This window comes from Podarcis muralis, chromosome 2 (genome assembly GCF_964188315.1).
Source record: "Podarcis muralis chromosome 2, rPodMur119.hap1.1, whole genome shotgun sequence".
NCBI lineage: Eukaryota > Metazoa > Chordata > Lepidosauria > Squamata > Lacertidae > Podarcis > Podarcis muralis.
In genome coordinates this window covers 39,674,124-39,700,522 of record NC_135656.1, presented here as the reverse complement: position 1 = coordinate 39,700,522, position 26,399 = coordinate 39,674,124, and the positions used below count along the sequence as shown (strand labels likewise).

Below are 26,399 nucleotides of genomic sequence, written 5' to 3'. Positions count from 1 at the left end.
AAGCAAGTCTACATTAAAACTTTTGGCTTTTCCTTAAAAAGGGGAGGAAAACCCTACCCGTAGGACAAACATAATTTAAACAGGTCCTTCAAGTTCTATCTTTGACAAGTTTGGCAAGACTTTGATGATGCATGTATATTATGAAAACAACCATCTTCTTCCTTCTGTCCCCCACCTTTTCTTAAAAAAAAAATCACTGAACAAACAATCCTTGCTAATCACATGCTCCTACTTTTAAAGATTAATGTTATAAATGTTTTCAAGATCACCCAACTTTGGAAACTTATGACCCACCCTACAATCAATCAATTCCGACAACTGCAAATGCATGCAACAGAGTGCACGGATAGCAGTTAAAAAAGAAGCCATGTGGAATTATTTAACATGGCAGTTCAATGGAACTTTAAACACTGCCTGTCGGATAAGTTTTGTGGTACAGTGAGTCCCTCCAATACCACCCCTATAAAGCAAGACACAGCACTACAGAGACTGGCGATTTATTCAAACATGTAAATCACACAGAGGTAATCAGTAACGTATTCAGTAATTGCCAAACTTCAGTGAACGGCAACCTCTTTCCCTGAAATTAAGTATTTACATGAGCTTCTAGTATGACTTTGTGACCAATTCCAGTAATAGAAAGGATCTAAAGCAAGATGTAGAATCGCATTCTCCGCTGCCTGCAAACAGCAGAAGGCAGAGTCTACTTTTGCAGTACGCAGCTGTCAACAGCTGCTGACAGCAGCAAACAGTACAGCGACATCAGCTAGTCACTGCCACCAAGTGTCTTCTTTCCCTATGCACAACAATGCACAGTCTTTTTAAATGAGTCAACTGGGACAGCAGGGCAAGTGGCTGCAGGAATTGCAGCATCAACAGCACTAACTTGTGACAGCCAGACATGGGGCAGTGGGCAAGGTGGGGGGAAAGTAGGGCCTAGACATGTAGTGGGGGTGGAGGGAATTTCAAAATGTCTCAACACATTCCTAGTTATATTTATAAACCATCTTGCTTTCATCACAGAACTTAAGGCAGAGTACACGTGGTTCCCACATGGTCACCCATCCATGCGCTGGCCGGACCCAGACATGCATAGCTTCAGCACGTCCAGCATATTTTGCTCAGGGGTTCAGCTTGCTCTTTGCTGGAATCCTGTTTGTTTTTATGAAATGCCTTTTGTGTCTCAGATTTTGCAAAATAAGAACTAAACGTGTTCCATGGTTACATCTTAAGTAACCAGGTTGTCTTTCTGTGCATTTTTTACCCCACTGTCAAGCTGTTGAGATAGCAGTCTGCGAGAGATAAGCATCTTTTATATTTATTAACTATCGCTTGCAACTATAGCTTGCAAGCAACTCCCAGGAAGAATAAAAAGGTGAACATACATAAAATTAGAAGTTGCCTATGTTGGTTAGGGCAAAACAGAAGCCACTGCATGTTTCCCCACCCATATTGTGAAGGTGATAGCAGAAAAGAGAAAGATTGGGAGGAGAAAAGAATAATTAAATGTGAGCAAGTTACAAGGGAAGGGTGGTAGAAGAACCAGCTGTCCTATAGCTTTGAAGTATATAAAGATTTAGGAAATTTGTATTAAATGCATATCAGCATCCAGGCCTTTTCACAATATTTTGTGTGTGTGTGCGTATAGTGTGTGTATCTAAAATAGTCAACACAAGCACTTTTGATGCAAATATGTCAGCAAGACACCAGTTGTCATACTTTCCACATTTCCCCCCAGATGTTCAGAGGAGGGGGAATCTCATTTCCCTTTAAAAATGTGTCTCAAATACCATTCATCTGTAGATCCAGGCAGGGGGTAACACTCAGTTTTAGTTTATCTCATTACAGCCTGCAGAGTTTTGCTTGTTTTAGCAAACAACAAATTCAGTAAGAAGAAACCTGGATAAATAAATATTTTAGCTGCTCACAAGAGGCCGTTTCCTCAGGAAGTCTGAATGCATCACTTCATTTGGCTGAAAGAGAATATTGTCTTTCCTACATTTTTGGCAATCTAGACACCAGGAGGACAGGCGCAGGGTTAAATCTACAGCAACAGAACACCACCAAGTGACATAACTTGGCAGTGATTTTGAGACCATACACAACATTTTAAATCAGTAGAGATAAATATTTAAAACATGCTGCTGAGAAAAACCACATAAAATAGGACTCTGTGGTTGATTTCTGTTGCAGATCATTCCCCTTACATAGCTTTCATCAAATTGACAAAGTAATTACATTCTGTGGTCCTCAAAGTGTGAGATCAACTGTCATATTCCTGTTTAGTGTTATGTACAATCATATGTTTCTCATCAGTTCTCTTTGCAATGGCCTTCACTTGTTATGTTTACCAAAGCATTAAGACAGTTTGAAAATGTCAACTTTCACCATGCAAATACAAAATTGATGTTTGAGTATCAATCAGCTTTAGGTAACAGGCAAAAAAACCCCTCTAGTGATTATCAACTGAAGAGTAATGACTCTGACACAGATCAAGTTATAGTGGACCACACTAGCATTACTACCACAATTTATTTATTTTTTGCTGTTTTCCTTTGATTGAAAGTCACTTCAAAAAGTCTCTAAAGGAAGACATACATGAATATATTAAACAGAGAGAGAGAGAGAGAAAGGAAGAAAGAGAGGGGAAGAAAGAGAGACGGAAGGTGAGAAAAAGGAAGAGTTATTATAAACAATACATGGGTTGCATGTTACAGGTTGAGGTTAAAAGGCTGAAGATGACTGCTCTAATTGATACAGAGAACTGCCTTTTGGTAAATAGTTAACCATGTAAATGGAAAGTGTGCATGCAGCTGATAAGTGTTTTGTGACAATTAAATGTTTTTAATGCAAGAAATGACATCAACAATGTCTTTACAAAATCCTGAAAAAACTGTTTTCTATGTATTTTTTATTTTTATAAAGGGACAATATTTTCCTACCACCATCCAGGTGTAAGGTAGCGGTTGAGGTTGGGTGAAGTCAAACTGTTGGAAGGTTACAGCGCCTGTTACTGCTATAGGGATGTGATTGTCTAACATAAGCTAATGAAGTAAAAAGATGTCCAGTTTCTGTATTAGGTGGTTGCGGAATCAAAATAAGCCAGGAAAACCCACCTGATAATTGAATGTTACCTCTGTAAAAAAAGTTTTGATTTCAGAGTTAATCACTTCTGCTAAGCAATTGGCAGCCAGGCACTTAATTAAGACTGTGTGGGCAACAAAAGACGGAAGAGAGAGCTACGTAAAGTACTTCTATGTAGGGAAAGAAGTGTGAAAACTGCATATAGATTGTTGCAATCAATGATCAAGTATGTGCATTCATAGCATTTACTACATGCTGGCTTCCTTGCACATAAACAATGAATGAGCAAACTGCGCAACTGTCCCAAGCAATATTTCACATTATCCCTCTAAGACAGTGCTTTCCATATAAGTGAAACTGCATAGAGAGCAAAGATACAGCTGGTGTGACTGTCCTCAAAGTCTGTTCCTAGAACACTCCAGCATAAACTAGTGATAATGTGAATTCACAGGGAAGCTGATAACTTTACTCAGAACAGCCCAAGGTCACCAAAGCTGTTCAAACGGCACATTGTTTGCTTTTACTATTGTGTACAATTGGCTACCACGCTTTTCCAAATATCTAAAGAACTAAAGTTAGAAAATAACTCTTCTATATTAAAAGACAAATTCAGTTCACGTCGATGCATAGCTTCTCAATTCACTATTGCAAGGGTATGATATGAAAAAATATATTTAACGTCTCACTTGCAATTATCTTTCTCCCAGTTTTGAAAGAAAGGAATTGAGCAACCAGAACATTCACAGACTTTAAAAACCATCCTTGATGTAAACTCACTCAGGCTGGAACCCCAGATTGGGTGAGAAAATGGTTTGTAAGAACATAGGACACAGAACAGCTTTACTGGAAGGATCAGCAACATGGTGCCTTTTGGTGCATATGTACCAAGAGAAGCCTTCCCTGACACCCACAGGAACCACTTACCTGTTGCCCCCATTGAAATTAAACTTGAAGGAAGCCTTTTATTGTGGCCAATAGCGAAGGCTAAGGTGTGTGCTTGGTTATAGTATAAGTGTGGTGCCCATGACAATTTATCCAGTTTGCAACTGTACCCATGAGCCCTGATTCCTACTTTACTAAGAAAACATTAAGGATATTTTATGCTTCCTGAAACAGAAACAGTGCGTTTTGGAAATTCTGCTTTGTAATCCTAGTTTGGCAAAGTACCAGTCACTTTTTATTATTAAATTTGTGGACCAGAATATTTTCTGTTATAATTCTGAAACAAATATTGATTCAGAAAGGACTACTATTAAAACCTATTCTAAAAATTAACAAATGCCGATGTCAATAATTTTTCTAAAAAACCAAATCTTTATTCACTGAGGCACAGGGATATTTGTTTTAGTGTTTAAAAAGAGCATCTCCAAAATAATAAATTATAGTTTAAAACTACAATTGTAAAACCTTAATCCTTGGTTTAAACTGACTAACTCTCAATAGGTTTCTGTCCTCTCACTTTCAGAGAGTGAAATAATTCTCTCTGCATTCTATGCTCAGACCTGAAGTGTCAAAATGGCACCACCCAACCACAAGAGGGAGAACTGAGGAAGACACAGGGTTTATCTAAGTATTTATTTCTCACCTGCCTTTTACCACAAGGTTCTAGTAGATATGTAATTTGAAATAATATTTCCCTCTGAAAATTTTATGTTTATCTGCACAGTCATGTTTATACAATTCAATACTTTCTCCCAAAACTTAGTAAGCAAATGGCATGGTCAACAAAAACATGAACACTCCACATTGCAACATTTTCTTGTGTTCCAAAAACAATAGGATAATCTGGTGGAGCTCTATTGACCCTGTATACCATTAATAGTTAATTCTTTCTATCTATCAGAGAGCAGAGCCAGAGTAAATCTAGAAACATCCCACACAATTTTAACAGAAGAAAGGCTTGGGAGCCTTTGGGGAGTACGGTAAAGGGAGGAGATCTTTTGATTTCAGAAAGGGCACATAGCACCTGTCTGTCTTGAAGATGTGAACATGAAGCAGAACAAATGGGATTAGAAGCTGTTCTTTTGGAATCTTATAAGCAGCTAAAAACATATTGCCCCATGAATCTGGATTGCTACTTACAGATCCCTTCATAATTTCCCACTTCAAATTAGTGTCAAATTAAAAACAAGACCACACTATGTTATTCTGTAAAACAGTGTCACATTGCTAATTTTGTGCATAGCAGATGCTTGTTCACTTGAGCTACAAAGCCACGTAGTCACATTCTGAAGATGATAATAGCTACAAAAAAGTGTTGATACTGTCAATTCAAAAGGAAATGCTCTCATATAGGAGTACTGAAAAAGTCACAGACTTTAATTAACACATTTTCTGTCCCAAAAGCATATTGATATTCACTGTGGCCTCAGCTTTTACAAAATTCAAGGAATCACAACCTGCTATTTTGCCAACAGTAAGATCAGTAACACCTAACTCATTGCATACTATGACTTTGTGCTTGTCGCATCTTGCTTTATCAGGCTAAAATGTCAAAATAAGGGACAAGCGGGGCCTTGTGCCTACAGTAAGGGACATAAATTAAATTCTACAACATACTGTTCAATAATAAATAATACAAACTGCAACAACTCTACATAGATGCAGATCAATCCCTTTCACAAAAGAGGCATATGCATTTATTTTCCTGGGAGGCAAATCAAGCCCTGCTTTGGTCTCCACCTCTAGGTTTTGTTCATTATAAGGTATATTTTGATTACACGGGGCAGCAGGAAATTAAATAAAGCAAAACGCCATGCAAATAAAAGGAACAGAAAAGTTAGGAGCCATTTCCTTTCCCAAATTATCTAATTGCTTTCAACAGAGTGGCTGACTTTACAAGTCAACGCATCTGTACACATATACTGTGTTTTTCACTTTAAAACTCAAGTGTTCTACGGCAGTTGGGGGGCTTATTTCTCTCTTAAACGTCTGGGTCACACCACTTCACTGGAACTGCCCCAAAAAGGCAAATTCCATCAACTGAGACCTCATCTGTTTTAACCGTCTCTGCTGTCACCATGCAGTAGCATCTTGCAACCATCAGATCTATATCAAGCCATAAGGAAGACAGACATGCTGACGATTATTTCAACAACTCTGAAATGTCAAAGTGATATGGCTGGAATTCAACAGGGCCTTTAAACTAATGGTCATGACAGAAACAAAACAGGGACTGCCCAGAAAGTATGTGACAGTTAAAACTACTTTTCACTCCACCAGCACATAAGGAAATCTGTACAGCTCCTGTGACACATATCCAGTACCCCATTATAAAGCCTGCAAGGTATAAATATTAATTAGAGGTAAAGCGTGCCTTTTTAGTGACACAGAAGTATACTGAACATGAATAAAAGAAGTATACAGTGGTACCTCGGATTACAGACGCTTCAGGTTACAGACTCCGCTAACCCAGAAATAGTACCTCGGGTTAAGAACTTTGCTTCAGGATGAGAACAGAAATCGCACTGTGGCAGTGGGAGGCCCCATTAGCTAAAGTGGTATCTCAGGTTAAGAACAGTTTCAGGTTAAGAATGCCAGAACGAATTAAGTTCTTAACCCGAGGTACCACTGTACTGAACATGAATAAAATATCTATACGTTTTCTAAACCATGCAGAGTCCAATAGGAGGTCATGTGAAGATAAAGAAATGTACCTATTGGCACTCTGTAACAGTGTTTAAATGATTGTTTCTCCAGCAACAGCAAAGAAGTGTGGCAAAACATTTTTGCTAATACTCCATTCTCCCCTTGTCAAAAAATGTCAAGCTTTGCTATATTCTCACCTTCCCAATGTGTGACTTAATTAATGACCTCACAGATGCTCAATAAGATAGAAGGCTACAGATCACAGTTATGCCATGTTTAGATCTATTTGTGGCATTAATATAAACTGTGATGAAAGGATTAATGTCTCAATTAGGATAACTTACAGATTAAATTAATGTGTGCTGGTGCAGAGGGAAACAGTTTTCTATTAACCAGAAAAAGATCCACAACATTTTACCAAATAAGGAGCATTCGGAAGGGAGGAAGGACAGGGAGAACACAGGGGTTACTCTTGTACCGAGTTCAGATGCTGTTTCTGTTTTTCTGAGTTCCTGGGAAGACATGGGATTCTATTCAGTGTTAGTTATACTCAAAGCGTACCTATTTAAATTCATTTACATACACAGTTCCATTAATTTCAATAGGTCTAACTGGATACAAGCCATGATTTCCTCCAGTAAGTATTTGTAGTGAAATATTGGGTGGTTACAAGAGTGTCATGGACAACTGTTGGAAGTCTGCACCATCACTCTGATGAGCTAGACAGTTCCCTACTCTGCATAATTTTAAGGCAGATGATAGGTAGATAGATAGATAGATAGATAGATAGATAGATAGATAGATAGATAGATGATAGATAGATATAGATAGATGATAGACAGACATATGAAATGCAGCTTAATCTAATCAACACAAGAGATTATAAAATGTGCTGCCCCTTCAATACTGGGGGTCCCACCCTCATTCTTCTTCCTGAAATAATAATAATAATAATACTTTGTTACTACACCACCTGTGTGCAGTGAAATTAAACGAGCCCTCCCCCCATACACTCAGTCTTGTTCGCATTCTGTGTTCTTGTCGGAAGTCAATTGCACCACTATTTTTTTCCAACAGCCCACGGATAAAAACTGTTCTTTAACCTGTTGGTGTGGCTGAGTATACTTCTGTATCTCCTGCCTGGATGTAAGAGATTAAAGAGGTGCTGGCCAGGGTGTGAATTGTCCCTAAGAATTTTCTTCGCTCTCTTGAGGCAGCGGTCTCCCGCGATGTCATCTAGCGAACTCTGGGGACAGCCCATGATATCATGAAGCATGATACCATGAAGCAACAGTCAGTCATGCTAATTACTTCTGTGAGTGCCTTTCAGCACCATGGCATTTTTTGCTGCAGTTGAACCGCTGGGTAAAAGCGGCTCACAGAAAATGGCAGTCTCTACATACAAACTTTAAAGTACCATATTTTTCCGTGTATAAGACTAGGCTCCCCCCCTAAAAAATAATGTCAAAAATTAGGGGGCGTCTTATACATGGGGGTGTCTTATAAACGGAAAAATACGGTAGTTCATGATACAAGTCCTATCTTCGCTTTAAAGAGGATCAACAGAAAATTCTAATTAGTTCTAAATCTCCACAAGGGAAACGTGTAATGTGGGGATTCATGCCTCTCCTAATGCTATTGTGAAACACACTTAGACAAAAATAATTTTAGAAGAATGGGGGCAAAATACTTTGCCTTGTTTGCGAAAACTTATTTAATTAAGGGTAAAAACAGAGGGTGGGAAGGTGTGTCGGGTGATTCCAAGCAAATTGCTTATTGACCTCCTGCTATAAGTTGTAAGAGGAATGACTCTCTACACATCAGCTGACTTTCTAAACTATCAGGGAAAAAGTGGGTTTGGGGCATTTACATCTTGGTATCTCCTGTTCACACTAGTGGATGAAACCTAGTCATGTAGGTTAGCAAAAGAGAATTCATCCCCTCTTCTTTTTTCTTTTTATTATTATTTATATCCTGCCCTCCCCAGCCGAAGCCGGGCTCAGGGCGGCTAACAACAATAAAATAATACAACATTCTAAAATAATTTCATTATAAAATTAATTCAAATCAAATTAATGGCAACCATTGGGCTAGAGTTCTGTGAAGATTGCCAAAAGGAGGGAGTCAGGCCTGGTGGAACAGCTCTGCCTTGCAGGCCCTGAGGAAAGATGTCAAGTCCCGCAGGGCCCTAGTCTCTTGTGACAGAGCGTTCCACCAGATCGGAGCCACAGCCGAAAAAGCCCTGGCTCTGGTTGAGACCACAGGGACGCGGGTGGCGCTGTGGGTTAAAGCCTCAGCGCCTAGGACTTGCCGATCGAAAGGTCGGCGGTTCGAATCCCCGTGGCGGGGTGCGCTCCCGTCGCTCGGTCCCAGCGCCTGCCAACCTAGCAGTTCGAAAGCACCCTTAAGTGCAAGTAGATAAATAGGGACCGCTTTATAGCGGGAAGGTAAACGGCGTTCCGTGTGCTGCGCTGGCTCGCCAGATGCAGCTTGTCACACTGGCCACGTGACCCGGAAGTGTCTGTGGACAGCGCTGGCTCCCGGCCTATAGAGTGAAATGAGCGCACAACCCTAGAGTCTGTCAAGACTGGCCCGTACGGGCAGGGGTACCTTTACCTTTTTACCTGGTTGAGACCAGCCTAACCTCTCTGTGGCCTGGGTCCTCCAAGATGTTTTTGTTTGAAGACTGTAAGTTCCTCTGTGGGACATACCAGGAGAGGTGGTCCCGTAGGTACAAGGGTCCTAGGCAATAACGGGCTTTAAAGGTTAAAACCAGCACCTTAAACCTGATCCTGTACTCCACCAGGAGCCAGTGCAGCTGGTATAGCACTGGGTGAATGTGATCTCACAGCGAGGACCCCGTAAGGAGTCTCGCCGTGGCATTCTGCACCTGCTGGAGTTTCTGGGTCAGTCTCAAGGGCAGCTCCATGTACAGCGAGTTACAATAATCCAGTCTGGAGGTGACTGTTGCGTGGATCACAGTGGCTAGGTCAGGGCAAGAGTGGTAAGGAGCCAACTGCTTAGCTTGGCGAAGATGAAAAAATGCCGCCTTTGTTATAGATGCAATCTGCACCTCCATGGAAAGGGAGGTGTCGAAGATTACACCCAAACTCTTAACGGACGGTGCTGGCACTAATTGTGCCCCCGCAACAGATGGGAGTTGCACCCCCAATCCCATATCATCCCAACCCAGCCAAAGGACCTCTGTCTTCGAAGGATTTAACTTCAACCGGCTCCCACATAACCATCCAGCCACAGCTTCCAAACATCTGATCAGTGTGTCTGGGGCTGAGTCAGGATGGCCACCCATCAACAGATAGAGTCGGGTGTCATCAGCATACTGATGGCAGCCCAACCCAAAACTCCGGAAAAGCTGGGCGAGGGGGCGCATAAAGATGTTGAAAAGCATTGGGGAGAGTATCACACCCTGAGGCACTCCACACACCAAGGAGTGGCCTGATGACAGTTCCCCCCCCCCCAAGCGCCACCCTCTGTCCCTGACCAGAGAGAAACGAGCGCAGCCATTGACGGACTGTGCCCTGGATCCCCACATCGGTCCAGGAGTTCGTGATCGACCATGTCGAAGGCTGCTGACAGGTCTAGAAGAGTCAGCAGCCCCGACCTGCCTCGATCCAGCTGCCTGCAGAGATCATCTGTTAGGGTGACCAGAGCCATCTCGGTCCCATGACCAGCGCGGAAGCCGGATTGGATCTTTCCCAATGAACTCTGAGGGGTGAGCTGCAGTGGAAAAGAGACTGCTGAGCTCTTGATCAGAGAGTGGCTCTGCTGGTTTTTTAAAAAAGCAAATTACTTCCCTATGATACCGCCTTCTTATTTTTAATTGCCCTTTTGACTGAATATTTAGTCCAGCAAAGCGTGTGTTTTTTGTTCAAACTTCCAAAAACTTTTGTGGGAGGAAAACTGCACAAAGCACGTATTGAAAGTCAGAGATATCCCACAAAAGTACTATCAGATACCATCTCTATATAGTTAAGTCCCTGCACCATAACACAATAATGCCGAATAAATTTTCATATTTTTTTAGTTTAATTTGTCAAACATGTCCCCAGTGTCAGATTAGTACTTTATTTTCAAAAGGTAAGTGGATTTAAGCTGCAATCCTATAAACATTTGCCTGAGGGTAAGTCCCAAAGAACACAATAATGGGGCTTATTACTGAGAAGACATGAACAGGACTGCACTCTAAAATTACTTTTTCCACATATTCTACTTCAGGATCTTGTCCATAATTGTTCATCCAGCTTCCTATCAGTTTGGTGTCATTAAAATATGGAGAACATTAAATCACCACAGCTCATTTCCTCATGAAGTTAGAAACCTCAATACCAATCAGTACAAACTACTCGACTGTATTAATATGCAAATGTATTCTCATTGCATCCACACCGAGTTGATACTTTCTGCTACTTTTATATTTTATGTTAACTGTATTATTAACAGAACAATTTCAGATTTCAGATGGAATAGACTGACATAGGCTAAGCTGATAATTAAAGAATATTATAGTTGCACATGCCTGAGCATGCCAAAATAACAGCAGGCAATTTACATATGTAGAAAAGCTTGTATACTTTTTACATGCTGAAATTTGACAATGAACTTGCTCTGGCTGAAATGAAGGGTTGACTGAAAATGATTTCTTTCTATTAACGTATGTTGTACAATAGGGTTTTTTTCCATATAATTTTTCTATTTAAATTACTGAACATTAATGCAGCCATTTTATCTGTTAAGCAACATGTTAACTGTTGGAAAACCAGGCAATGAAAAGCTACATACTCCCTTAGAGATTACTATAATTCAACCAATAAAAAGCCTGAAACATAAACCAAGGTGTAAAGTGACACTGGCATTTATTAATATTTAGTGCACCTCAAAGCAAGCACAGAGCGGAAATATGGTCCAACAGTTCCAAGGCAGAACATAGCAGGAAAAATAAATTTGATTTACAACAATCCCTACCTTTTAAAAATAATAATAAAAGCAGACTGTAGGCCCTTTCCCTTTAAAATATTTAATAGCTGATATCATTAGGAGGGTCTCAAATCACATTTTTAACATATGGGAACTTGAGGAAACTATCATCTGCAATCCATAGTTTAATGGATGATATTATTTTAACTACCTTCCTCCATTTCAAAAGCCATTCAGATGGCTTTTGAAAAAGTATGATGTGCATTTTTCAGTGGGGTTTCCCCCATTTCTACCATGAAGCAAGATCTAAACGTTTTCACATTCTCTTCATCAGGCATCTGTGCTTCTCAAGAGCCAAGATGTTTAGTTTCTTATAATCTAAGACACTACAATGCTTGAAAGCTGACACCATCATCCATGGCATCTTAATCATCCTCCTTTTTAAAACTCTCCAAGGAGTAAACTTAAAAGCAGCATCTCATCTTCACTTTAAAGGGAACCAACAGAAAATTTTAATTAACTTGAAATCTTTGCAGAAAACGTATCAGACCCTTCTCTTTGAAACACAGACATCAGAAGTGAATGAAAGCAAAAGTTGTTGTGTGCTTGCTACTAAATTTGATTCAATGATCTTCACACAGATGAACATAGGAAACATTTCCATGATTTAGGAAGGTTATTTTGTACAGACTACTACTGAATGTATGTAGAATTTCTGCACACTCCCTTTCCTATTAAATTCTGAAAGAAAGCCTATGATTAATGCCACATTTGGCTCACTTCTTTTAGGATACCATTAGGCTTATAAGCTAAAAAAATCAAGAAGCACAAGAGGAGAGAAGAAGGAAGAGGCAGAGTAGGGAAATTAGTTTTGCAATGCTAGAACATAATGCTGGATTGTAAACAGGCATTTATATAATAGTACACCAAGCTGTTTCCACCCCTTGCTTGGACATAAGTGGCTCTTCTTCCTATGGCCAATGACAGGGGCTACAGTTTTTCCACACAAAACAGTAGACCTGCAACTTACATGGGGGTTATGTTCTGGGGTTAGTGCATAAAGCCAAAATTGCATATAGTGCATATAATGCAATGGGGGGTAAGATCACCAAAGTATTTTCCCCCACACACCTGCTCCCATTTATCTATCTATCTATCTATCTATCTATCTATCTATCTATCTATCTATCTATCTGAATGTGCACAAGTTAAACATAAATTGTGGGTCTACTTTACTTCAATCCCAGGGCAACTGATAAGAGCAATGGTCTTTTTCACATTTCCTTGCAGCTGCTCCTTCTATAGCACATGCCTCGTGTTTCTCTTGTGGTGATCTTCCTGAAAGGTGTGGGAGATGCAACCATCCAATGCCTTTGCAACTCTGACCAGTGGTAGAGACATAAAATTGGTGCCAATGAATCAATACTTGAAAGAAAAAAAATGGAGAAGCTTTCTGTTTTATTTCATAGTTCCTATACTATAGATTTAATGGAGTCGGTGTAAAATCTCCCTTGTTCAAGTTAGCTAGTAGGTAAATTGTACTGCTCCAAGTCATTATGAAGATAACTGAACTAAACAAAATAGGTCTCACTTTTCTCTCATCTTCATTATGTCAGAAATGCAAGCTGACAACTTCAGAGAGACTCATTTGTTAACACATGCATACAAACCTGTTGCTGGGGATCTGAAAGCTGCCAAGATGTGTTTGTAATTCCAGCATTGCTGAAATCCCCCAAACACAAAGATAAAAGGGCAAGATAAGGTACCCATCAATCTTACAGAAAAGGTAAAGGAAAGATTGACAAATAAATACCACCAGATCCACTTTCCTAAACAAAAGATATCACAAACTATTAACTTCATCTTAGAAACCACTTAGGATAACTATCTCTGGCACAACTCCCTCTATATAAATACAATGAAAGACAGACTCTTTTAAAAGCCTTAAAAAATTCTTAAAATCGATTGCTTCTGGAAAGCAGGAAAATAAGAAAAGGTATTTTCATTAAAGGACAGCTTAGATGAATAAGAAAAAGAAGCATCAGACTGACAAATTGTCGTCATGTTTTCCAGTGTCACCTCCTGAAGAAAAAAAGTATGGGGAATATCAGCAATTTCCCTATTGATTCCAGTGTGACATGAAGACCTGATGTAACATAATGATCCAGTTCACAAGTAGCACTAAGTAAAACCATGGCTTAGAGTGACTGAGCAAAAATGCAGGTTCCTGGATTTAAGATAGTTTCAGATTTCAAATTTCTTCTTCCAGGAGTTTAGAAGTTTGTTACTCACAAGTAGCGAGCTGTGTCAGTGGTCTCTGCTTTAAGTTTTCTCTACAACCTTGTTTGGCTTACCTCTACCTCACCCTGTCCGACCTATCTGTTAAAACTTCTGTCACTTATTGATGCATAATTGAACTTTTCAATAACTTTAATATATGAGTGTTTTTCTTACAGGAGGATAAATTCTGGTTAGGGAAAAGTATTTACATTATGTGTGAAGTGAGCTGCAATAATTTATTTTTTTCAAGTATATGGAATGGGCAGCTCGAACACAAAACACTCACTGTATGTTATATATAGCTTTCAATGGATGAGATCATAGGAAATGGGGAAAATGTTGTTTCAAGTTGTTTAAAACTCTTTTTTCATATTGTAACATTGAGTTTTAAAACTAACTGTTGCAATTTGCCCTGGAATCTTAGGGTAAAGGGTGGATAATAAATAATAACAACAACAACAACAACAACAACAATGTAGCATAGCAAGCAGCTGCAAGGGACATTTTGTTTGTGATATTCTTAACTGAAGCAAACCAGTCTACTGCCATGGCTGCAGTCATTTCTGATGAATTCTCATCTAAATGCACATTTAGTATTAATTTAAATGAGTCTACTCTGAGGAGGACTAACACTGGGTACAACCCCATGTGTGTGTGTGTGTGTGTGTGTGTGTGTGTATGCCACACACACACACACACACACACACACACACACACGAGAGATATGGCATAACCTGCCTGACAGCCACAAGTAACTCAGTCCTGCCTCCTTAATAGTACACAACCAACAAACGTGATTTTAAAAAGAGCAGAGAAAGTTATGGAATAAAAGTAAACTCTTTCTCTGCTCCCACCACTCATAATTAATCTTCACAAGGAGCAGCCACTAAGCCCATTTCTATAACCCAATGTAGTTTTTAAATTAACTTATTCTTAATTTTTAAAACTCTTGTAACACACTTTACAAAGCTGCTTTACATGCTGCATACACTTATAAATATTAATTGTAAAAGAACAGTGTGCTTCAATTAGTGGAATTTTCTTCTGGGAAGTTGTCCAGAATTTTTTTTTTTATCATCTGAAAAATCCCAGAACTTTTATTTCAAAGCTTTTGAAGAAAGAAATCTACTTTGACAATTAAAAAGCACTAAACAAAGACGAGTGGGGAGGAAATGAATATTGCTTAAAAACAAACAGCCCCAACAGAAATCTAGTTTGTCTGGAAAAAAAAGTAAGAAGGTACAAATGCATATGTTTCATGTTTAGCAACAAATAGAAGGTGGGGGTGTTTTTACAATCTGTCCCCAAACTTCACAGATTTTCCAAGTCGAAATATATTTCAACTGAAATGGAATTTATATCATATTATGCCAGCTTTCACTACTATAACAAGACTGTTCCATTTGGTAAATCGTTTTGGAAAGTAGCTGCTCCTGTAAACCCCACTTTTTTTTTTAACTTCGGGGTAGGGGGGTGAAAATGGCTGAAATGTCCGGAGGAGGTAATTCACATACTCAAATGTGCAAGAACTGACACTGTATGACTCTCATACTTCAGGTTTCACATCTGGAGGATGATGCTTTGCTTGAAAACATTGGTGTGTGAGTAACTTATACTTCAAAAGAGAGAGCCACTATTCACATGGAAACCCTTCAAACATACACCCCACTCTTCTATGTGGAATCTGAAAACATAGGTGCACATCACTTCCTGCACCACTGAGTAAGCCTAGAACAGGGGTAGGCTGTTTAACTGGCCCACGAGCCACCCACTTGGCGAGTCCCCACACCCGGTGCTAAACCGGCGCAGCGACTCGCTTCTGTGGCGCCAGAAATCGCATCTGTGCAGATGCAGACACCAGAAATTGCATCTGCACAGACACAGATGCCAGAAATCGCAGGCACGCGTGCTCACACGTGCACAATCCAGCACACGGAGGGATCTCTGCTGGAGTGAACTGGCCCAGGCGAAGTAAATCTTGCCGACCCCTGGCCTAGAATCTTGTTTCAGGATTGAAATGAAAAGAGAGAATATGGGGGAGGTGGATATTCAACTCTAAAAAGTGTAAGAGTGAATACAGACTTTGTTTTAGAGACATGCATGCATGCTTCATACATAATTCATATAAACTGTATATTTACTTTAAAAATGCTGAAGCTGGGTGCCTTATTCTTCAGATCTGTTTTTCCCGATTTGCTTTTTTAAACTAGTAGCTCTTTCTAAATTACCACATTTCCAGATGCTTTGCTCATACCCTCTTGACAGAGGAACAGTTGTACTTATTTGCAGACAAGTTGTTGACAATTCATCTAAGCTTATAAAAGCTGGCAGAGAGGTACCCTGGCACAGATATCTGACACCGCAACTGACTGCTCTTCTATCTATGAAAAATATTAAGGAATCCAATCAGAATTTAATTGCCTACTCAAGCAGATAACATCAAATTCAGCGAACACTGTACATGGAAATATAGATGAAAGAATAAACTCTCATATGTCCTTATGATATTATAGGGAAGATGCAGAAAGTTAACCTCCGCACATACACAAAGTCCTCTCCCTGTGTTAACTGAAAAACAAAACATGATTTTAAAAGCAAGGGGAAACTAGTTCTGCATGTCCAAGGGACTTTTGACTTTTGTTTCTTGGCAGAATACCCATTCTGGATATCAACAGAATGCTTGCCATATCACGTAGCAAAACACTTTGGAAGGGGATGTTCCAAAAGCAGCTAGTGCTAAAGTGAAGATCTCCCACTGACCTCCCAGTGGACACTCCCAGGCTCTTTAAGTACTTATTTGGATCTCAGCCTATAACAGGATTTCCGGTCTTTATAAAGAAAACACAGGATACTTCCTTTGTGGGAAATACTTTTGCATTTTCAAGGCTTGAAAATGTTCTACATGGTCACCTAAGCCAACCGTGCTGATAAGGAGAGGCACAACCTTTCTTAAATGGTGTTTATCTGAGAGGTAGATACCTGTTCACACCACTAACCACTCTGGTGACAGGCAAAGAGCTGATGGGCTGCAATACATGGTATGTGCTAAGTGGACTTTGGTGTCAGCTTCACCCACAAGGTACTCCTGCTGGTGAAGGTGAGGGCAGGAAGAGAGGGGATGTAGCTCTCTGTGCCTCTGGAAATCTGCTCTGGAAGATTGGGGGATGCAGGGGAAAAGGAAAATAGGCAGAAATCACCTCCTGTTTCTGCCACTGAGAGCCTCCATTGGATCAGAGTCCCTGGGGGCAACTCAGAGTTCAAGTCAAAGTACTTAAGGAAGGTGACATCAAGCCATTGGTTTGAATTAGTACATAAGGTTTCAGTTTACTTCTCAGCTAGGGTGACAAAGGACCAGAAATCCCCAAAATCCCAAATGGAACAAGGAAGTGCAATAAACAGTGCACAGTACCTAGCATTCCATACAGACCTTTCTGCCTCTAATGCAGATATATTAAGTTCCTGATAAAATGAGCCAACAAAAAAAAAGTTTAATGTTATTAAGGCTAGCAAATGAAGGTTTTCACATTTCAGTGCTAAATTCAGGAAGACAGACAGTCATTCAGAACTCCCTGGATAGGTAATGTTGGTGTGTTTAAGAGGAATATTAGGCTTGTAATTATATAAAAATGCTTTTCTACTTAGCAATCATAGGAATAGAGTGAATTCACTCAGAGACATATTTATTGATATGTTAAAATGGGTCAGTGAGGAAGGATAGATTTTAAGGGAGGACACATATGTGTTAAGTGCTCAAGTCTAATTGTAACAGCAAAAACAGTTTCATGTTCCCCAGTGTGTAAGAGTTAAATGCCTTATTCTTTAAATCAGTAAAGATAGACATAGAGACCTATTAACAATTATTCTTATTTCAAAACTACACGCAAACATTACCAACATTAATTCTGAGTACACTTGTGGGGGGTTAATTATTCCAATTTCACAGATGAAGTAACCAAGACACACACAGAGAGAGCAAGATTAAGTGTTCGTTCAAGATGAGGGTATACCTTAATATTGAGCCATCTGAAAGATGGTATCTCTGTAAGACAGACAGACACAATGTTGACTCTCAAAGATGAAAATTCAAATCAGACAGTAAACTGGCAAGCAGAAAATGTTAAGTCCAAAGAAAACATTAGTCTTGGTGGCTAAGAGTGTTTTTCACAGGCTTCAGCTAGTAAGACAACAGTGACGGTTCCTGGACCGGGGCTGCCTGACTAGTGGTTCAGGCACTGGTAACTTCAAGACAGGACAATGGCAAAGTACTCTACGTGGGAACTCCTTTGTGATTGGTTTGGAAACCACAGTTAATGCAAAATGCTGCAGCACAATTGCTGACAGGAGTGTCAGCATTTGTGCTCAAATATTTGCACTGCCAGCAAGGTCATTACTGCACTGAGATCCAGATGTTATTAACGGTATTTCAGGTGCTCACCACCATGCAATCAGTTTACTTAAGAGATTGCCTGACTCCATACATCCTAACTCACTCACGCCAATCTGCATAACTTGCACTTCTACAACGGCCACTCAATGTCTATTCCACATTTGTAAGAAGTCATTCCTTTAGTGTGACAGCACCTGTACTTTAGAACTTCTTGCCACTTGACTCTAATGCTGAAAATCTTCCTGTTTCAGTGGGTCTATCCAGCCACATGATTAACATGTGTTCTTAAATCTGTTACGGATGTTTTATTGTGCTTGATTGCATTAAAATGCTTTCAAACGTTTTAAACAGGTTTTTAAATTTTTGACAAAGAAGTGTTTGCCACCCTGAGTTCCTTTGGGTGGGAGGGAGGGAGAGATAATAAATAAATAAATAAATAAATAAATAAATAAATAAATAAATAAATAAATAAATAATATTGAGGTAATGGTGATGACTAGCATAGTTGAAACACTGTTATCCATTGGAGGCTATAGTGTTTACTAGCTGGAAACATGCCCTGAGTTCCGAGTTCAGTTGATTGCTAGATTTTATTATTATTATTATTATTATTATTATTATTATTATTATTATTATTATTATTACTACTACTACTACTACTACTACTACTACTACTACTACTAAGGCTATAACAGTAGGAGCTGCTTCCCTGGTGCCTACAGCTGGTATTATGTAATGAAGTTCCAAAGCCATCAACTGTTGCTGAATAAAGCTTCAAGGAAGAAGACTGCATAGCCTTAGAAATTCATGATTGACAGGCCGGGTCAAGAAGATGCCTTGTGTCAGGGGAACTGCCTGTGACGTAAGCCCCAAATTCAACACAGGTATTGAAGTGGTAATAGCCACAGCTGATGTTGAGAGCAGGCTGACTCCCACAGAGAGCAGTGACTTAGGCATGCTACAGGAGATTGCCATTGCATCAATAATGGCCATATGAATGTACCGTAAGTCACATTTATGAAAATTGTAGCAGAAGCCAAAAGGTTCTTATCTTCACAACTAGGGAAGCCATATTACAATCATCATGAAGGTGGGAGGAAAAAAGACAACGACCTGTAAATAACCTTCATTAACGTATCTTGATTCCTAAAACAAATCTCTGTCTTTCCCAGCTTGAATCACGTCAGATTCTAGAAATCCAATTGTTAAAGCAAAACTCCCAGAATATAACAGGGCCTCTAAAGCAAAGGAATGACATAGCAGACAGAAATAAAGGGATATACCATATGTTGAGTAATAAAACTGGCAAACCTAGAAAGGTTCAAATACAGCTATTATACACACCTGGGCAAAAAGGGGGGTGGGGTGGCGAGGAATCATTAAGCAATCTGAGAACCTGCAAACAAAGAAACTGTAAAATTCTTAACTGTAAAGCAAAGGAAACACATCTAATCCCTCAGGAGTTTAAGTATGTATTTCAACTGGGTTATCCCATCCCTCAAAAGGACATAGAACGACACAAAAACCTACAGACATACAATATATCCACTGTGCGACTGTAGGCATTGAGCCAAATAGCGTCAGTACCCAACAGCCCTGGCACCTGTTGGTTTTGTCATCAACAAATATATTACCACTTTGTGGCACAGAGGAAAGGAAAACACTATATTAGAAATGCTCGCCTACCTCCAGAGAAGGCAAGAGAGGCAACTGGCATGTGCTTTATGGGAATTTAGTGTGATAGGGGAATTGGTTATGAGAAGTAGCATTGCAGGAGTTTGAACTTTTGTATATTTCAATTTCCTGTGCACCTCAAACATATGTGAACTGAACACCACACATTGTAGCTCGAGTATGCAGACTTTAGGCTGTTCTCTCTCCCTCTCTCATACACACAAACACACACACACACACACACACACACACACACACAGAGAGAGAGGGGGGGAGTGAGAGAGTTGCATTTATAACAACATTTGTGCACCTACACCCTCCAATTGGAAACCTAGAACCAAAGATTTGCATAACACTTGCAGGATAAAAGCATAAATATTCAGGACACAGTTATGTGGAAACCTCGCATAGTGAATGTACAGTATAATTAAGAAAAGGCAGCAAGAGAAAAAGCCTTTAAGGAATCAAGTTTCTATTTTTGTTTTGTCTGATGCATGTAGTGTTTCCAATATAAAAAGGTAAAGGGACCCCTGACCATTAGGTCCAGTCGTGACCGACTCTGGGGTTGCGGCGCTCATCTCGCTTTATTGGCCGAGGAAGCTGGCATACAGCTTCCGGGTCGTGGCCAGCATGACTAAGCCACTTCTGGTGAACCAGAGCAGCGCACGGAAATGCCGTTTACCTTCCCGCCGGAGTGGTACCTATTTATCTACTTGCACTTTGGCGTGCTTTCAAACTGCCAGGTTGGCAGGAGCAGGGACCGAGCAACGGGAGCTCACCCAGTTGCGGGGATTCGAACCGCCGACCTTCTGATCGGCAAGTCCTAGGCTCTGTGGTTTAACCCACAGCGCCACCCGCATCCCTGTTTCCAATATATTTATACCTATATACCTATATATCCTCTACCAGAAAGAACATATGCCATGGTTCAGAAGTGGAACTCAAGCTTTGCATGCAGAAGGTCCCAGGTTTATTCAGGCATGTCCAGGTAGGGCTAGGAGAGATCCATTTGAAACCCTGCAGAGCTGCTGCCAGACAGCAGTACCAATGGTCTGATTCAGCACAAGACAGCTTCCTATGTTCCTAACAATAGGAGGAAGGTTGCTTACCGATACAGATCTCATCCACTCTATTCTGGTGGCATCAGATTGGCAAGTCTAGTTGAATTCAAATATTCTATGATTTTTTCAAGAAAAGAATATACTCAGAAAGCACCTGGGATTCAAATAAACAGGGACAATAAATCCATTAGTGCAAGGCATCATAATGACTGTGTTGCTAGGAGGAAAATGACTCTACAGTGGGGTTGGCTGGCCATCCAGATGTTCAGACTCCAACTTCCATCAGCCACAGCCAGCATGGCCAATGACCAGGGATGATAGAACTTGTACTCCAACATCATCTTACATTCAATCTTCCTTAATTTTCTTGTATTCTTTGTTTTAGATTGTGAGCTTTTGAGATAATGTATAACCACTGTGATTGAGAACTCCACAGAGTTCCTGTGCACTGTGAGCAAGAAGTGTTTCATTCACTCGAATATCAATGATTGACTTCTACATGCATCACAACTGTGAGCCCCCATCTTTCTCCAGCATGAAATGAATAGAAAAGGTATTACACTTAATTGCTCCTTGTTGAAATGTTGCAGGGAAGAGTACCAAGAGTACAGGCTATATGATGCACATATTCCCACATCTAAATAGCCTCTAATATTTTTCACTGTAGTTCTTCATGGCACTGTTTGTCTAGGAGTTTACAATCCAAGTCAGAAGTTCTCACAGCACATGAGATGAGACTTAACTGCTGGAGTACTACTTAACTTTGTACACACAAACCAACAAACAAACACAAAAACACACTGTATATGATAGGTGAGAAGCATGTTTTGGAAGAAAAGACAGGGATGCTATTTACTAAGATATTTTGCAAGCAACAGAAATGCCACAGAAACCCACAAGGGAAACAACTGGGAAACCAAGCCTAGAAAAGTTGGATAAGTGTTAGCAACATGGAGTGAACAAAGATTCAGGGTGTTGAAGGAATAAAAGCACAGATGCTTGCATGCAAAGCATAAAAGTTCAAAATCTTGGTCATGCTTTCAGAGAAAAAACTCACATGACTCTGAAAGGTCTCCAGCTATGAAGGAAGACAATCTAGGAAGATCATCTAAGCAGGATAGAAAGGCAAGATTCTGACAGATTTCAACAGCTGTACCTGTGGTCTCTACCATTTGTCTCTAATCATGCCAACTGCTGAGATCATCATCAATCCCCTGCCTGCCACTCTATGTCCATATCAAATGAAGACAACATAGGAAAATCCTGTTAGTTCACATTTTAGATGGACATATGTGGGGCCATGGAAAGAGCCGCTGAACAATTTAAAAACTCTTGCTTTGTGCATTCTCCTTTCCCTACACATCTTTTGCAAAAACATATGATGGCTGGAGTATTCTACATTTAGCAATATCTCAAGAGACTTTATCATTCATCAGGTGTTCTTAAGAGATTCATACACACATCCCAGGGCTTGTGACGGAAGAATAGCTATAATAAATTAACTAATATTCCAAATTATCACTTAGCATAAAGACACAAATATGATGAGCAACATATAAAGTGTAAAATGTTTAGCTCACATGCAGAATGTTTTTCTTCTTTCGGGTCCAAATAGCAAATGTTTAAATGCTGTAAGCTCAAACAAAAGGTTTATTTATCAACTAGTTGCATTAGTTGCACTAATGTGAATCCTTGCATGTGCACAACTATTTTGCTGAATACTGCCCACAGTTAATATCAGATATTTATTAATATATCTGTAAGTGTTCCACATGTCTATTGGAATGACATTTTGTTCTTAAAAAAAACACAAAGCAGTTGGGGAGAAGTGAAAATCTATCCCCCATCTCCATAAATTCTTAGACATTGTCCCCCTACCCAAACATGGATGTTTAGTTTACATGCTGTACAGGACAGGATATGGTTTTGGCAACTGCCAAAAAGCAATTTTCCTCAGTGTGAGAGTGTTTGTCTATGTTTGCATTATATCCTACGGACATAAGCCTCAGAACGGAACATCTACACAAAAGATTTCTACTAGATACTGAACAGGCTCAAAAACAATACAAAATTTATAAGGGAAAAAGATGGAAGAATGGGATGGAAGAAGAAATAAGTTAATTTAATTATGTACAATGACTTAAAGCAACCCAGTGGAGTACAATGGAAGAAATGACCAATGGCCTTCTTAAAAACCGGACACTGGAGTAGAGTGGGGACGGTGGCATATTAAAATTGCTAAAATTACTTGAGAATTTAGTACACAGACATAGCTTCCTAGCTTGCATTATAACCACACTTACACTTCCCAACAGCAAACATACAACTGGATAACTTGTGAACCGCTCCAAAAGAATGAGTAGTTACTAGGTTTCTTCTTTAAATTCCAACCATGTACTCTGATGTGTATTCTTCAGAAAATAACTGGCAAATTCCAAAAGTCACATAAGAACACAGCAGGTCCATGGAATTTTACACCTACTTGTAATCAAAGATTTTCCTGAAATTTCCAGAGACTTTTTGCAGCGTTTCTCAGCTTCCTGTATATGCATGTGGAAACAGGGGGGAGGGGGACTGCCACAGGAAACATTAAAAAGATTTTAGGATAAATTGGGAATATATAGTGTAAACCAAATCCCCTCCGGCACAACCCTCTCCCCCAATACACAATGAAAGTGCTGTGGGTTAGAGGGTATACTGTAAGGGTGATTAAAAACAAACGGTTATCAGATGTTTAGGGAAAAGGAAAGTGAAGGAGGAAATAATGTTGGTTTCCTTGAATATACTGAGAGAAGAAATATTGCTGCAGTAAGAGGGGGTGGGGAACCCTACATGTTTGCTGAGAATTATACTTCTAATACCTTGTTTCAAATAACCAGTACTATTTTTCTAGAAAAAAGGTGCCAGAACTCACCTTCTTGTCTTATAGTGGCAATGTGCCCATTTGAGAGGTGCCGGAACCAAGTTCTGGTTGAAAAATAAAGCCCTGAGAATAACTAACCAATAAAAGCAAACAATGAAATGGTCCTGAAATGGATTGCTAACAACAGAATCAAGCAAGGAGCCTGATGTACTGGCTCAGTTTGGATGATCATTTTTTTGCTTATTTAACAGACTATTCTGCAAACATGTATTCTCTTTGTCTCTTCCTTTGTGAAAACTGAAATTAATCCAGAAATTCTCCAATTAACCATAGTTTCCTACTTTGCCCATAATGAGCAGACCAATTCAAATAAATGGAATATTGATTTCAATGGGTCTGTCCCAAGTATGACTTAGTGAGAATGCCACTCTATGGTTACAACTTCGGAACAAGTAAGGATCTTAAATGAGCTGAAGATCTTGGGCTTGTTTCAAAGCTGGTAACAGATCCACTAATACAATCTTGCAGATAGTAAATTAGTTTCACTTTGAAAAACTCAAATCTTTATTAGTTTATTGGACTTTTTTCTTTTACAAACTCTTGTAAATATAAGGAAGGACTCAAGTCCTTGAACAATATGGCAACACCTATTATTGGCTATTAATAAGCAGTTTAATATTTGAAAATGTGACATGGGAAATTTATTTATTGTATACTACAGTTCTTCATACACAGTCGAGAGCAACTAACATTTATAAAATACTTCATTAAAAATATACTTAAAACACTATTTACTATAAAATACAATTAATGAAAATTGAGCAATACAGTTGAACAAGTTGAGCCACTCCTGCTATGATCCAAAGGGCAAAAATTGGTAGGTCTTCAGCTATTTGCTTAATAAATATAAAATGTGGGACAATCAAATCTCGTACTGGGGAAAAGTTCCATAGATAGGGGAGTAAAGTGTTCTATTGTTTTCAGTTACTTGATTAATGAAGCCTAGACTTAAAGCAATAGCTTCAATTTGAAAAGCAATATATGCATGGATTTAACCAGATTACTCTCAGGAACCAGATAATTTCTCTCTAACAAGACTACACATACATCTCAAATCACAGATGCAACTACAGAAATGCTGCTAAGGAGATAGTGCACCTAAATACTAGGTCAAAATTCTAGTTTGGGGGTTATGATAGAAGGGGGATCCTTCATAAAATGTAATTGGCTTTTAACAGTGTTATGCCATTTTAATCAGTGAATATCATACCAGGAAAAACGAAAGTGGGAGAAAATAATTGATTCTGCAGACATTCTCCCAAAGTTTTTAAATGCCCCTTAGAAAATATTTTTTTTTGTTTTAGTAATAAAAATAATTTATTTTGCTACATTTCTATTTTTGACCGATATATTGTTCAATTAGTAACATATTGTGTTAATTTATTCAATTCCACTAATTTTACAAACTGCATACATAGGCTAAATGTATCTCATTTTAAGAGCACTTATTTTCTAATTGCATGAAACAAGGATTTGCTTATTTATTTTCTCCACTTTCAACAAATCAAGTGATTCTACGGTGGGGTATATCACACACTCCATAAATAGTACAACTACTCTTCTCTTGAAATATTAGTGGCTTAAAGGTAAAGGTAAAGGTACCCCTGCCTGCACGGGCCAGTCTTGCCAGACTCTAGGGTTGTGCGCTCATCTCACTCTATAGGCCGGGAGCCAGCGCTGTCCGCAGACACTTCCGGGTCACGTGGCCAGCGTGACAAGCTGCATCTGGTGAGCCAGCGCAGCACACGGAACGCCATTTACCTTCCCGCTGGTAAGCGGTCCCTATTTATCTACTTGCACCTGGGGGTGCTTTCGAACTGCTAGGTTGGCAAGCGCTGGGACCGAACGACGGGAGCGCACCCCGCCGCAGGGATTCGAACCGCCGACCATGCGATCGGCAAGTCCTAGGCACTGAGGTTTTACCCACAGCACCACCTGTTTCCCAATTAGTGGCTTATTGAATTATTATAAACCTGGCTAAAGAAGTAAGGTTTTATACTTAAAGAGATATAGATCCAAGGGATATTTTTTTCCCCCAAACCAATAAAAGTGGGCAATTTTTATCAGTCAACCAATGTTAAGAATATGCAGTCAACATAGGTAATCCCTTAGACATTTTGCTCATTGGCCTTAAAGTCTAATAGATGTAATTCATAAGAATTCAGTTGCTTCAAATTGTTTTTAATGGTGTTTTTAATGTTGTAATCCACCCCTGGACTTTATGGTGAAAGGCAGGTAAGGAAGGAGGAGGAGGAGGAGTAGGAGTTACCTTAGTGATTCCTGTTAAACAGCGGGGCAAATATTCAAACACAGAAGCTACGATTTGGCACAATGAAATATATTACAATGTTGTAAAAGTTGGAACACTGGTACCAAGATGAATCAGAAATGTATCAATCTGTTCTGCTTACTTTGGACAAGATTTTAAAACCAATATTATTTAAAGAGCTATTGAAAGAAAATCCAT

At 39.5% G+C, this 26,399-nt stretch overlaps 1 protein-coding gene across 1 annotated transcript in view; it reads right to left on the bottom strand.

Moving 5' to 3' along the window:
• Window positions 1–26,399, bottom strand: part of COX10 (cytochrome c oxidase assembly factor heme A:farnesyltransferase COX10) — a 94,213-nt gene that overhangs the window by 36,833 nt on the left and 30,981 nt on the right. The gene's annotated exons all lie outside the window — the stretch shown is intronic.